We start from the raw sequence: 11,189 nt of genomic DNA on the forward strand, positions 1-11,189 counted from the left end.
GCGAGGGGCCAGGCCTCTGGCAGTGCGCCCGCCCTGCCCCTGGGAACCTGGGGACTGCAGATCAGAGGAGCAAGGAGCACAGGCCAGCTGGGTGAGTGAGCGGTCAGCGACCCTGGGCCAGCCCTTTCCGCATGGCCTCAGTTTCCCCAAGTGTATTGAGACCTAGAAGGCAGCTTCTTCAGGGTCCTGTGTGCCCTTGGGCCCTGGGAAGGCTGGGAAGGGGGCATTTGTAGTTTGTCTTGGGGCGGGGGAGTCCCCCTTCTCTCCCTGGAGGGCCCATCCTGGACCCTGCCTCGAGGGATGTCCTAAACTGAGATAGGGGCTTTAGAACCAGAATTCTTGGGGCTGCCTGACCTGCATGTAGAGACCTCCTGGCCACACGTCCACTCTTGGGGGTCTGTCTGCCTGCTTGTGAGTCGCTACCTGATTTGGGGTTTCTGTCATCCCGGCTTTCCAAGTGTGTCAGGCCTTACCTAGTCCCTCAAACTGGGTCCTAACTTGGCATCAGTTAGTTCTTGAGGGTGGACTGCCCTGGGTTGTAGGCCACAGGCACACAGGTGGGCTGGTCTGACTCAGACCCAGGCCCAGAGACCAGCACACCCACCTGTGTCTCTGCCGCATGTGTGCAAGTTTGTGGGGGAGGGGGTTAGCTCCCAGGGCATCAGGGTTCTGGGGCAGCTCGGCCTTCTGCAGATTACAGATGGAGAGATGTGCTCTGGGTGTGCCGGGAGGCCGGTACCTACCTGGGGTTAGGGCACAGGGTTTGGGAAATGCCTGGGGAACACAGTTTCTCTGAGAAGGGGAGATGGCCCTGGACCCCTCCCATAGTGATGCTCAGGTGCTGTGAGACAGATGAGTCTGGAGCTGTCCCAGGCCAGGGGCTGAGGGGCTTACAGGACCACCTCCTCATCCCACCCAGGTCCCAGAGAGTTCTAGGGCAAAGGAAGTCCATCTGCTCAGCCCCGACCTTGGATTGGGTTATTCATAACTGAGATTGGGGTGCTGGCTGGCACACCTGGAGCCCCATCCACCTGTCTGCCTCCGCACAGCCAGTCCTGAGTTCGAGGATCCAGGCTCCAGGCTGCAGAGCCTGAGTCCTTTTTCCCAGAAAGATGCAGCCAGTGCCTGAGGAGAGTCCTGCCCACAGTCCCTCTGCCTGACGTCCATCTGGCGTCTGCTGGGAGGATGTGAATCTGAGTGGGGGGCTCTTGGGTGGGTGGGGACAGAGATGAGGAAACCTCAGGCGGGAAGAGTCCAGGGCTCATTTCCACCCTTTCTGATCTCCATGTGTGTACAGAGGAAGCGGCCTCTTGAGCCCTCCTGGAGGACAATTTGAGCAGAAATTCAGGGTTTAAGGCCTTCGTCCCCACCCCTGCCAGGCAGGGCCGTGTGGTCCTCTGCTGGCCAAGTTGCTTTGAAGCTGGCTTCTTGGTCCTGTGTGGAGGGGAGAATAAACCCCTGCCCTCTCCATATTCTCCCTGGCCCAAGTGCCCCACCGGGCCTGATAGGACCCACCAGAAGACAGGAGAGGCAGCCCAGTCTGCAGCTGGCTGACTGAGCCCAGGGGAACCACTTCCCAACATGGGGAGAGGGGATGAGTGAGCTCCATTGATTCATGTATTCAACACACCCTTTCATCCGCTTTTTACACAGGGGCAACAGAACACAGAGAGGTGAAGTGACTTACCCAAGGTCACACAGCTGGGCATGGCAGAACCAGAATTCAAAAGGAAGGTCAATAGTGCCCCCAGGGGCCTGAGGAGGTTCCCTGGGGGAAGGGACAGGGACCAGGATGGTTTTGCAAGATCCCTCTCCATCCCAGCTGTTTGCCACCGGTGGCAGTGGGTGCCTGGGCTGCACGTGAGGCCCAGCTCCTCGCTGACGCTGGCTGGGCAGGGCTGGGTGATCGGGTTGGGCTACGGCAGTGGTTTGTGTCTCACTTACCCCTGGTGGGCCCTGGTGCTGGAGTTCCTGGGGGGTGCCCAGAGTTTCCTTCCTGAGGGGGAGGTGGTCATGGTACCTCGTGGGTGGGCAGGCTGCGTGGGTGTGTGTGCACTCACAGTGTGCACACCTTCGTGGACATCTCTACAGGCAACTCTGTTTTGGTTAGAATGTGTATGTATCTGAACGTTTGTCCAGTTACTTATAAACATCAGGTGTGCGCTTGGCTCTGTCTCTGCGTGTGTCCTGTTAGTGTGTGACTGGCATGTGCATCTGTGCCGGTGTGTGCATGTCTGAGCACTTGTGGTACGTGTTTCTGTGGGCCTGTTTTGCTGTGTGGCTGGGACGGTTTTTCTGTGTCTGGGTGTGTGCACACATGTCTGCATTTTTTGTTTTCATTTTCACACATGTACCTGTGGGTACCCTCTTGTCCATTTTCCTTCCATGGACCCACATCCCCTCAGGCCTCCCTGCCTCTCCCTGACGCCAGAAGGCCTGGCTTCCTGCAGTTACCAGGGGAGCAGTGGAGTCTGCTGCCCTCCCCCACTAGCCCCACCTTTTTGCCTTCTGCCCTCTGCCCCTGGCCGCCTCAAACTTGGCCTCTCTGGCCTCCCTCCTGGTTCTCTACACCCCTCAGCCCGGGCTCCCTGCAGTAACACACAGATCTACTCCAGCCCCCTCAACCCCAGTGCCCACCACAGCCCGGCACCCGAGGGCCCTGAGTCAGCCCACAGTGGTCCTCACTTGTGTGGCTGTCCCACGCTCCCCACTGGTCTCCCCACCTAGGTCTGCCTCTCCTCTGGCCGCAGAAGCATATTTTCCCCAGCACAACCCTAGTGTGTCTCCGCCCTCCCTCCTTTCCAGCCCCCTGCTCTGCCTAATCTAAAGTTGACCATTTTCAAGTGAATAGCTAACTCAGTGGCACTTAGTCACTCACAGTGTTGTACAACCATCATCTCTATTTGGTTCGAAAACATGTTTGTCACCCCAACAGGAAACCTCAGACCCATTAGTTGTCACTTCTTATCTCCCTCCCCAGCCCCTGGCAACCCCCAATCTGCAGTCTCTCTATGGATTTCCCTATTCTGGACACTTTATATAAGAGGAAGGATCTAACATGTGACTTTTGGCATCTAGCTTCTTTCACTCAGCATAATGTTTTTCAGGTGCATCCAGGAGGGAGCATGTATCAGTACTTCATTCCTTTTCGTGGCTGCATAATATTCCATTGTATGGCCATTTGGGTTGTTCCTACCTTTTGCCTGTTAAGCTCTGCTGTCTTGACTGTGGGGATGCCCAGCAGTTGTGTTCAATGCCATCCTGTCCCCCTTCTGTTCCTTACATCTTGTGGACAGGGTGACCTGGCCCCAGCTGGTCACACCCCATCACCCATTGAATGGCCACAAGTCAGTCCTTGGACAGAGCAGGATTTGATGGCCTTTTCTCCCCTTGGAGCCATAGGCTGTTTCTTTTTTCATATCAAGATAAATGCTCAGCATTTCCTTGGTGTGTCCCCAAGAGCAAGAAGAGGAAGAAAGCAAGTCTTCCCAGCACCCATCCCAGGTCGTTTCCTCCAGGCTGGCAAGTGGCATCCCTTCAAGTGAGTACTGCTTCTGTGTCCCAATTAGTAGACAGCCCCACAGGGACCCAGCCTGTTCCTCCGTCTTCCTCCAGCTGCCTTCTCTGTTGAGCAAAGCTTCTGAGCTTTTGCTGCAGCTGACGCCAAGAGCAGGCTTTGGCCCATCCTACTTCCTCCCTCCAGGTCCTCCGCCCTTCTGTCCCCGTTCTCATGCTTGTGCAGGACTAAGGATGCCCTGCAGCGAGTGCTGGGAAGCCAGCTTAACCAGCAGGAAAGGGGCTGTCATCAGGTCCTGTGTAGCTGGGGCCACCTGTGTGTTTGGCTCTGGCTTCAAGCAGGGCCCAGGGGCTCAGGGAAATCACTCGGCCTCCCGAGCTGCACCGGCCTTGTCCTCACCCGCTCAGCAGGACCGCACCCCTGCCCCATGGGGTTGAGGAAGGTGGCTTTCCATACCAATAACATCCTGGCTCAGAAACCCCAGCCACGTGAGGGAAGCGTGTCTCCTGGGTCTGACATCAGTCCTGGGAAGGATTCTGATTGGGTCTTCTCAGGACGCAGGTGCATTGCTAGACCCTGAGGGCCCATGAGGCCAGGCCACAGGGGTCTCCTGGGGGAAGAAATGGGCAGCCTGACAAATGGGTCTTCCGGGCTCCTCCATGTGCTAGATTTTGGCCTGTGTTTTTTTTTTTAGTATTTTTTTAATTTAATTAATTTAAAAATTTGCATTCCTTTTTATTGAAGTATAGTTAGTTTATAATGTTGCACCAATTTCTTGTGTACAGTACAATGTTTCAGTCATACATACACATACGTAAATTTCTTTTCATATTCTTTTTCATTATAGTTTACTGCAAGATATTAAATATAGTTCCCTGTGCTCTACAGTAGCAACTTGTTTATCTGTTTTATGTATAATAGTATCTGCAAATCTCAAACTCCTAATTTCTCTCTCCCACCCCCTCTCCCCCTCTGGTAACCATAAGTTTTTTCTCTATGTCTGAGAGTCTGTTTCTGTTTTGTAAATAAGTTCACGTGTGTCTTTTTTTTTTTTTTTTTAGATTCTACATATCATATGGTATTTTTCTTTCTCATTCTGACTTCCTTCACATAGAATGACGATCTCCAGGTCTATTTGTGTTCCTGCAAATTGGCCTGTGTGTTTATTCCCTGTTTACAGCCTAGATTTAAAAAGGCATTCATAGTAATTTCACTCACCTGTAAGCCTGTCCTTCTTGCTGATTTATTGCTCACGCCTAGCCTGGTGCCCCCACATACAACATGTTACTTATTAAACAGGGCTTGAATGAGGGACTGAAAAGTTTTTTGCAAAGTGTAGGAGTGTCCCCTCCAGTGACATCTGGCCCCTTTCTGTGAAGCTACCAGGTGTGGCTTATGTGGAATTTGTTCTGAAGTGAATTCTTTAAAGGAAGCAAGAGAAATGCCCTGGCTTTTTCTTTTTCAGTTTGTTTTCCAGGAAAGTGTTGAAATCTGCAGTGAGTGAAAGAACAGATTTTGGATTCATTTTAGAAAAATCATCATAAAGGAAAAAGTCAGCGTCTTTAGAATTGAAGCTTCCTAAAAAAAGATCACATGCCTTGGTTTATTGTAAGTGATGTGATTTGATTTCCTTGGGGAGGGGCGCCCAGGAGAGGGTAGGGCCTGCACTTTAGAGGCCTGGCTGCAGGTGCACTAGATGTGGGATGGGGGCGTGCAGGGTCCTGCAGCCTTGGGCTTCCACAGATGGCTGTGTCTATATGGCCATGTGTCCATCTGTTTACTAGGGATTAGTTGAGCACCTACTACGTTCCCGGGTCTGCTGTGCTCTGAAGACAGGCAATGGGGAGCCACAACCACAGTGCACACCTTCTTGGAATTTACTGTCTGGCTGGGGAGACAGCCCCACAGTTGTAAAAGTTTACGACTCTGAAGAATGGTACAACGAGGGGTACATCGTCCTCTGGGAGGACAAACCTGGAGGAAAGTCAGGGAGGGCTTCCCTGCAGAGGTGAGGCTCGGACTGAACCTTGATATCTGGATGGTAGTTCAGTAGGTGGACTGAAGTGGATCTGGCATGGGCAAAGGTCCTGGGGTGAGAGCTTGGCTCCTCTGAGGGACTGAGGAAGGTCAGAGAAAGCAGCATGCTAGAGAGCTGTTGGATGAGGCTGAGGAGGTGGGCAGGGCCTGGTGGCTGTGGTAATAATGACTTTGGCCTTGACCAAATGGCAACAGGAAGCCAGGGGAGTGTTTTAAGCAAGATGTTGGGACCAGGCTGTGCTGTGCAAGGCCCTCTAGAGACGTTGCAGTGGCTGCAGAGCTGTCTTGTGGGTGGCTCAGTTTCCCCCTCCCTCCCTGCCCTGCTCCCTCTCTGTTCGACTTCCAGCCATGCCTGCCATTCTTAAACGGGGCCCAGGAGGTCCTGTCTGCACATCAGCCCATGAGTTCTCTGGACGTGGAATCTGTAGTATCTCTTTTCTGCATTTCTGCCAGTGAGACCAGAGTTGTCTTTTCCAGACCCGCAGAAATGCTGACCTCCTCCCCTAAGCCCTCCCAGTGGCGCCCTCACCCCGGGCAGCTGCCCCCGCAGGATTTAACCTCCCGTCTCCCCTCTGGTTTCATCTACTGGGTGGGGAAAATGACTTCTGCCTCATTAGGTGGTTTTGCGGATGCAGGGATCCAGCCCCTGTGAACAGCTCAGAAGCGGGCCGGGAGCAGAGAAGAGCTGCAGAAATGTGCCCGATTCTGCCCACCGGGCTGACAGCATGTGCCTGGGGCACCAAAACTTTTTCGGCAAGAATATGATGTTTCAAAATAGGCGTTGGAATGTTGTCATCACGAGAAAAGTCAGGGCTCCCCTGGATTTCCTGATGCTATTGAATGTTTAGGTTTGCTTTTCTTCATGTGACATCTCAGTGCTTAGAGCTGCCAGGGGACCCATCATCTGGCCTGTCCCCGCATCTCACAGAGGGGACCCTGGGCTCAGAGAGGGCGGCCCCGGGGGCGGGGGTCATCCACATCCCCGTCTGCTGGTCAGAGTAGACCAATCAGCCCCCACCGGCCTTCCCCTTGACCTGAGGGTCCCTGCTTGGGGGGCCTGGTCTGGGGCCTACAGCTGGTGTGGGGCAGACGGTAAGAGGCTCCTGCACAGACGTGAGTTTCTTTCCATCTCTGCACTTCCCTGAATAGGTGTTCCGGCCCCTGGATGGGGGATCAGTTGCCCAATTTGGAGGAGCCACTGGGTGCAAGGGGGCATGACGTCCCAGCCCTGGGGACACACCAGGCCCGGGAAGGACGCTGCTGTAGGTCTTGAGTCACAGGATCCCCCCGTCGAGGGTGACCTCGCTGACCTTATGGGGGCCCTGGTAGCTCCTTGCTCACCCCGGGTTTATGTAACATGGTGTTTCCCAACTGTCCTCAGAGCCACCCTGTGACATAAGCAGACGTGCACCGCCGTCTGCTGCAGTGGCCGGAGCTGGCCAGCATCATCCACTGCATTACGCTGACCATCCTGGAAGGTGGTGTTTGCCACTGTGTTTTTAAAAATTGAGATACTGTTCACAAACCATCAAATGCATTAAAGTGGAGTGTTCAGTAGTTTTTAATTTAATTTAATTTTAAAAATTAATTAATTTTAATGGAGGCACTGAGGATTGATCCCAGGACCTCATACATTCTAAGCATGTGCCCTACCACGCGTAGCATGTTTTTTAGTGCACTCACAAGATTGTGCAGCCATCTAATTCAAAAACAGTTTCATCTCCCCCAAGCTCTATACCTGTAAGTTCTCCCCACTCATCCGCAGATCCCCCACCCCCTGGCAACCACAAGTCTACTTTTTGTCTCTATGGATTTACCTGTTCTGGACATTTCATACACACAGAATCCCACGTGGCCTTTTGTGATTGGCTTCTTTCACGTAGCGTAATGATTTGGGGTTCGTCCACATTGCAGCATGTATCAGGACCGCATTCCTTTTTATGGCTGAGTAATAATCTACTGTATGGATAGACCACATGTTTTAACCCATTACCTGTTGATGGACATTTGGGTTGCGTCTATGTTTTGGCTGTTGTGAATAAATGCTGCTGTGAACATTTGCATGCAAGCTTTTGTGTGAATATGTTTTCAGTTCTCTTGGACCTATACCTGGGAATGGAATCGTTGGTTGTATGACCTTTCTATATTCACCGTTTAAGGAACAGACATACTTTTTTTCAAAGTGGCTGCACCATTTTACATTCCCACCAGCAGTATATAAGGCTTCCAATTTCTCCACGTGCTCTCCAACACTTGTTATTGTCTGTCTTTGATTATAGCCACCCTGGTGGGTATAAAGTGGGATCTCATAGTTTTAGTTTTTGTTTTTGTTTTTAAGTGGCAGTACTGGGTATTGAACCCAGGACCTCGTGCATGCTAAGCACACGCTTTACCACTGAGCTCTAACCCCCGACCCTGTCTCCTAGTTGGCTAATGAGACGGATCATCTTTTCATGTCCTTATTGGCCCTTTGTGTCTGGTTTGGAGAACTGTATATTCACATCAATTGCCCATTTGAAAGTGGATTGTTGGTCTATTAATTGTTAAGTCGTGGCTCTGTGGTCTACAGAGGGGAAACTGAGGCTCAGAAAGGGGGTGTGACTGGCTGGGCCAAGAACACTGGGCCCTCAAGCAGACTGAGACCAGAACCTGGTCTCTGCATGTCTCTCCACCTGGTCCAGTGGCCTCCAGCCTCTGGTGCTGACCTGCCCCTTGGGCCGCACCAAATCCTGCCCTTGAGTTGAAAGGGGGAGGGCTCCCCAGCCAGAGGGTGGGCCAGAAAGACGAGGAAGCAGTAGTTCTGAGGAACCAAGCTGGCCCTCTCTTCCCCTCTGGATCACGCGGACCTGGCTGACGTGGCCCAGCGAGAGGGGACAGCCTGGGCGCTGTGGTCAGGAGCCTATTTATACTGGCTGGGCCGTGTTGCAAGCTCTTCCTGCTGGCGAGAGGGACGTCACTGGGTGCTGACCTCACCAGAAACGCTGACGCATCTTTGCTCGGATGGGCTGTCGGGCCTCCTCACCTGTTGGGCCACTCCATGTCCTCCTGCGCATCACCCAGCTCCGGATTGTCCCCTAGTGACCCCTGCAGCCCTTGACCATGCCCTCCCTCCTCTTGCAAGCGGTTATGGGCTGAATTGTGTCCCTTGAATTCATATGTTGAAGTCACCAACCCCTGCCCCTCAGAATGTGACTGTATTTGGAGATAGAGCCTTGAAAGGGGTGATTAAGGTAAAATGAGGCCATTGGGTGGGCCCCGGTCCAATGTAACTGGTGTCCTTATAAGAAGAGGAGATTAGGACACAGATGCACACAGAGGAATGACCGTGTGAGGAGACAGCGAGAAGGCGGCCATCTATCAGCCAAGGAGAGAGGCCTCGGGATGAAACCAACCCTGCCAACACCTTGTTATCAACTTCTGCTCCAGAACAGTGAGAAAACACCTGTCATTTAAGCCCCCAGGTCTGTGGTATTTGGTTATGGCAGCCCACGTTTAAAGCCACATGCTCAGAGTGAGGTCTTTCAGATTTGACAGCCCTTGTTTGATGCCCTGGCTCCTCTTAAATGTTCCTAAGAAGGGCAACCTCGGGGAAGACAACCTTAATGTCTCTGGGCCTTGGAGGCCTCTTTAAACCAAGGAGACCATGAGGCCTCCCTGGACCGTGGGGTGAAAGCACAGGGCTGTCCCCCAAGTGAGGAGGGGAGCTCCTGAGAGGGGTGCAAAGCTCTCAGCCAGACCGGACTCTCCTGCCAGGAGCCCGGCTCCGAGCTTCTCTGAGCTTCTGTCTCCTCGTCAAAGGAGCCGAGGCATCCCTGCACGGCCGCTCTTCCTCCTGGGAGTGTAGCTAGATGAGATCAGGGATGTGAAATGAAGAAGGATCCCAGCCTGACCCAGACTCCAGGAAGCAGCCTTGCGGGGGTGGGCACCGAGATGAGGAATTGAGCGGAAGCGACATTCTCAGCAGGAAAATCCAGAACTGGGCCCCAAGGGTGGCGCTGGTGCTGTGATCACAATGCTGGTTGCCAGGATCACAATGCTGGTGGAGGGTGGGGGGTGGTGAGGAGAAGCCTCCTGGGCATGGTGGTGCCTCTGGTTTGCCCACTGCTAGATCCTCAGCACCTGGGAGTGGCTGGCAAAGAGCGGGGCCAAATAAGTTTGTTGATCGAATACATGAGTGATGTGGGCACAGCAGAGGGGAGATGGGGTGGGAAGGCCTTGGTGGTGATGATGGGTGCTGGGGTGGGGATGGACGGGAGCGGGGCTGGCGTCCTCCTTCTGGCTGCATCGGCTTTACTCGTCGAGCCTCCACAGGGCCAGAGCAGCTCAGGCACCCCCCAGCAGCCTCCAGGGGCCCCACTCTGCCTCCTCAGCCTTTGACACCCCGAGCTCCTCTGGATGCAGGCCAAGGACCCTTGTCCAGGTTTCAGGGGGTGTGCTGGGGCTGCCAGGCCCAGCATGCAGGCCTCCACCTCCTCATCCACCCTCTCCTGAGCCTCAGTTTATCCTACAGAAAGCAGCAGGTTGGCTGGGGAGGCGCTGTCTCCAGGGCCCCTTCATTCTGATGTCTGTGAGCAGCAGAGGACCGACCGAAGATCACTATCTTTCAGAGAAAGTGAAACCTGGTCCCCAACCGTCACCGCGGCAACTCCCCCTCTCTGGCTTCCCCTCTGAGCTCACAGCTTCCCCATCTCCTCTGCCTCCCACCCCGCCCCCCGACAGCTAGTACGTGGAATCAGACTTTCATCTTTGCTTTTTCCTTCAAAGGCTCCTGCCTTTTATGTCCATGACGGCAGCAGCCCTGTGAGGTGTCCGAGAAACGCTTTTCAAATCCTCATTTTACAGGTGGGGGCCTCTGAAGTCCAGAGAGGTTAAGCGACTTGCTTTGGGTCACACAGCATGTCAGTGGGCTTGACCCCTGGTCTCCTGTTTCTCTTGCCCCAAGTGCTTGGTTCTCCTTAGAGGATCCTGTCTGTAGAGAGAGGGCCTGGCTGTGGGCGATGGGCCTGGGATGGAGAAGGCTGGTTGTGTGAAGGCTGCCTCATGAGGAAAAAAGATGGCTGGGAGCCCTGATGGGGGATGCAGGTCCTGGGGCCAGACCACAATCTCGGGGCTGCCAGCCTGGGTCTGGCTCTGTGCCCAGAGCCCGGTGGTTTCCGCTCACAGATGTCCCAACAGCCCTGGCGAGAGGGCGGGAAGGGCACTCAAGAAGGAAGATGTCTCGCTCCCTCAGCCCCAAACCACAGTGGCCTGTGAGGCCAATGACTCCTGGGCCAGGCCGGGGCAGCAGGACCTCTGGGGGCCCAGCTGGTGGGCTCTCCCCTCCATCCCTGCACAGCCCCCTGCAGCAGGCACGGACCCCTTGCTCCCTGCTCGCCCAGGAAGGCTGAGGCTGCGGTTTGCATCATCCTTGGGCGTAGGGCTGACCTCGAAGAACGAATTCGAAGAAAAGAGGAGGAGGAGCAGGCATGCCACCGCAACCCGCGCCCATTGGCCGCCTGTGGAAACTTTGGTTTTTGGGGTCATGTTCCCAGAAGGCCTGCCCTCCCCCCACCCCCTCCCCACCCACCTCACGAGGTGTTGGCCAATCGCCCTGGCGGGCATAAAGTGGCTGCCAGCCCGCAGGGCTCCCAGCCGG

The sequence above is a fragment of the Vicugna pacos genome, chromosome 32 (genome assembly GCF_048564905.1).
Source record: "Vicugna pacos chromosome 32, VicPac4, whole genome shotgun sequence".
Lineage (NCBI taxonomy): Eukaryota > Metazoa > Chordata > Mammalia > Artiodactyla > Camelidae > Vicugna > Vicugna pacos.